Genomic DNA, 4076 nt, shown 5'->3' with positions numbered 1-4076 from the left:
CCCCCCCTCTTCAATCACGCTTCCCTGGCCTTCTATGCATACTTTACTGTGTTATTTAAAACGTTACCTCTAAGAATTTTAGCACACTGACAAACGCTCAGCCACTACGGGCTGCTGCACGTACTCCTACGTTTACAACACACTTCGGCCTTGTTGTTTTGCGAATCCACGGCCCCGGACTTATCAATTGAATTGCCCTGAGAGGGCGTCGAGGGGCGCACGGCTCGGCGGATGTGGATGTGGCCTCTCCGCGGTGCGGCGCGGTGGGGGCAACCGCGGCCTGGCCGCGGGTGCCGCGTTGCTCCGGCGCGGCAGCGGGGCGAGCCGCGGGCTCGCTGCGGTGGGCGACAGAGTGGGGCGCGCCCAGCGCAGCACCAACTGCTCCCGCTGGTGAAGGGGGAGCATAGCGGATGACGCTCGCGCGCCATCCGTTCTTGAGAGTAACTGAAAAGAAAAAGATTCGTTAAGATTATTTTTCAATGAGTACTTTTCAAACGTCCCCCTGCTTCGCCCCTGCGCTGGTCAGGGGCAAACGCCAGCGCCGCACGTGCGTGCGCTTAGTGGAGGTGCGACCGCCTGAGCACAGTAGCACACACACGCACACATATGGATCGAGTCGCGCGCGCGCACACACACACACACACAAACACAGACACACTCTCATGGCGTGAAAACACATACACATGGCACGCTATATAAGACTAGCTATATGTACGCCAGACCACGTCTCGCGTAACAGGCTTCGCGATATCTCACGAAACACTGTTACGCTGCGACGCGCCTGGCGCACATATAGCTAGGCCTGCGGCGCTGACACCCGAGACGAGTTAGTGGGCGGGTATTCGGGAACAGAGCCTTCCGACTCCAAAATTTGACATACTCACAGCATTTGTCGGGTAATTTTTACTCTAAAATTAGGGAAATTAAACTTCTGTTTGATTAAAACTTCAAATTTTGACAGATTGTTATGTAAAAATTAACGTTTTAGTGATACTAGATAATCTAGGGACCCTTGAGCCTAAAGGAGGGTGTGGTTCGACGTAAACTGTGTGGTGTTAGTATTACTTCCTGCACAATGTTTCAATAAAAGGCCTTTTTTACGACTTCATAGACCATTTTTTATTTTTGTCAAGAAATGCCCTCTAGCACCCAAATGGTACAAGATAGAGCAAAAGGGACGAAATTTTCGCCCAAAGGGCTCTACTTTCACGAGTTACCCCATAAACAAATATTTGAAAAAACATAATATTTTGCGTCCTGTGGTTTGTTGAAGCGCCCGAGTGCAGTTTCCTTGTGAAAAAGTGAGGGAGTGGAGAAGGAGCTTCGTAGTCACCTGCCATACACATCGTGTATGGGAGGTGACTGGACGATGTAGGCAAGCGATCAGGGCTTGGGAGGGTGCAATGTGGATGGAGAGGGTCGAGGGGTCAGTGGTCCAAGGTCTGAGAGGTCCTAGGGTTGAGGGGGGTAGGGTGTGAGAGTCGCAGGTCGAGGGTGTAAGAGTTTGTGGTCGTCGGTCCGCTGCTGCTCTCGACGACAACATGCACGGTTTCGCCGTCGTCATTTGCGTGTATGAGCCGACTTTTTCTCTGGAAGGTAGGTAGATTTTTTCCATCGGCGTATGGTCGTCGCCGGTGTCGGTACGGCCGGCGCTCGTCTGTGGCGTCATCTGGTGCACGTTGAGGCGTCGCAGTCGCGGCATGTTCGTCAGTGGCGTGAGGAGGAGCGTCGGTGCTCAATTCGATAGGTTTGAGCCTCGCCGGCTGGCTGGACGTCCACCTATGTGTGCTCGTATGCGTCCTAAAACGACAGGTGTGACAGGTCAGCGTCATAGCTCGAGCCGCCGTTTTCGGACGCGTGCCTGTGTCGCGAGTCCTACGGGCGTAGCGTAGAGGGCCCATTTAGTCCTGTCCGATGCACGGCGTTTTCATAAGTCGGCTTTCGGTTGATCGATGAGGGAAGCCCACTGACCGAAAAAGGTTCATTCTGCTCGTCTAGAGGTGACGCGTTTATGGCTGATCGATTAGCGAAGCCCATTACTCGACTGACGGGAAATGCTTCATTCCGTTTGTTTGCTTGTCTGTCTGTCCGTTCGTGTGTACGCACGAAAACTCGAGATAGCGATCTGGGATTTTCAGGTTGGTTTTTAATCATAAAAAGACAGATCGAGTTCGAAGATGAGCATTCCATCTCAGAAATTGACTTTTTAAACCATCGTAGTCACCTCGCGTACACGGTTTCTTGTACGGTAGGTGACGGGAGGGTGTAGGCGCGTGTTCGTGTTATTTGAGGGTGCAATATGGATGGAGAGGAAACCAAACTTGGGTAGAGCTTCCGAGGAAGAACTGGGTAACATTGCGGTCAGGCCAGCAAAAAAATTAAAAAATAAAATACAATCACCATTTGATTTTAATGTTTAAAACGCAAAAAAAACACAAGAAAAAACGACAATCACAGAGAGAGACTTTAGTGAACCCCTTGTGGTGTGGGAGCCTCGGGGGTGAGAAGGAAGTCGAGTTAGTATTGGCGAAAACAATAAAAATAAAAACAACAAAAATAAAATCAAAATTTGAAAAATCGAAAAAAATTGACAATCACAGAGAGAGAGAGAGTTCAGTTATGAGTTTTCCCCCACCGCCCGGGCTCCCTTGTCGTGTGGTAACCTCGGTGGTGAGAAGGCATGACGTCAGCAGTCGAACGGTCGGGTCAGCGTTAGAAATGTCCAAGTCGTGAGAGTCATGAGTATAGTGCCCCCCCCCCCCCCGGGTTCCGCTGTCGTGTCGGAGCCTCGGGGGGTGCGAATGAGTCACGTCAGGAGTCGAAGTAGAGTCAGTAGTGGCGAAGGCGTTGCAGGTCTCCCTCTCTTGGGAATATTTCCGTAGGGAGCCGTGTGCACCGCGGCCCGGGGAGCCTATCACCGACCAACTTCTTGAAGAAGGCGAAGAACTGTTTCGCCCTGCTGGTCGAAGCGAACAGTGTGTGGTCCACTTCCAGGCACCTCGGTAGCCACACGGAGTAGCTCCTTCCCAGTCGCCTCGTCATCTTGTTAACTTTCATGAGTTGTAAGACAGAGGCGACGGGTAGGTAGTTGTAAATCCGAAGGACGGCCACGTCCGGGAGGTGATGGAATGTCTGTAGGATGGATGAGAAAAGAGTGAGACATGCTCGGGCACTTTGAATGGCGCATAGTGGAATGGGCGGGGCGTTGCGTTTGGTCGTACCTTCGGAGCGGCGGGTGAACGGTCGATGTCCGTTCGTGTTTCGGTGAAGGCGTCCTCCTCGACGCAGTCTCTGCGATAGCTGTCAGCCTTTGCCATCCTCCTGATCTTCGGCCCGTCCTGGTTGTCGAAATAATAAAGAACCGGTTAACGTCGGAAGGCTATCGGCCGCGAGTTTGGAGGGTATGTTTCGCTCCGTTCGTCAAGTTACGTGTTTGACGACGCAGGCCAAACTCGAGTGTGCCGTGAAACCGTTGCAAACAAGGCCCACCCTCATCGTTGAAGCTTGGATGTCGTAGAACGTAGTGTAAGACGTAGAACGTTGTGTTTGAAAGGCGACTTTTGTCTCCCGTCGTCCGTGAACTGGTATCCCGTCTGCTGTGGTCAGGATGGTAGCGTGTGTTTCGCCACCTTGCCGGCGTGAGGGCGCCGAGGCTGGTCTGACACTTTTCCGCCTTTTCACGAGAGAATAAAAGCCGAGCTTAAAATGTCTTTTCGTTTCCAGCGCTTCGGTGCCACAGTCGACTCTCGAGATGGCAATGAGGAGCGGGTGTGCGCGGGGCCTGGCCGGGCCGGGCTTATCGCCACGTTGGTCGCCCCGTCGAGCGAATGAGCGCGGTAAATTCGAATGGGCGGCCGGGCGGCGAGAACCTGCGTTCTGGTCGCTGCTGGTAGTCTGACATCGGTGGTGTAGACTTTCGCATCTGTGCTTCTGTGGGTGGCAAATTTAACCGTTTCAATTTCCTGTGATACGCTTCAAACGTGTGAGAAAAGATGTCGAAAAAGAAATTGAGATAATAAGTGATTGGCTGAGCGACTAGCGAAGCCTATTACTCCATCTGGTGGGAAAAAACATTT

The sequence above is a fragment of the Frankliniella occidentalis genome, unplaced genomic scaffold, assembly GCF_000697945.3.
Source record: "Frankliniella occidentalis isolate FOCC.00 unplaced genomic scaffold, Focc_3.1 Scaffold536, whole genome shotgun sequence".
Classification (NCBI taxonomy): Eukaryota; Metazoa; Arthropoda; class Insecta; order Thysanoptera; family Thripidae; genus Frankliniella; species Frankliniella occidentalis.
Note: the sequence above shows the minus strand (reverse complement) of the source record.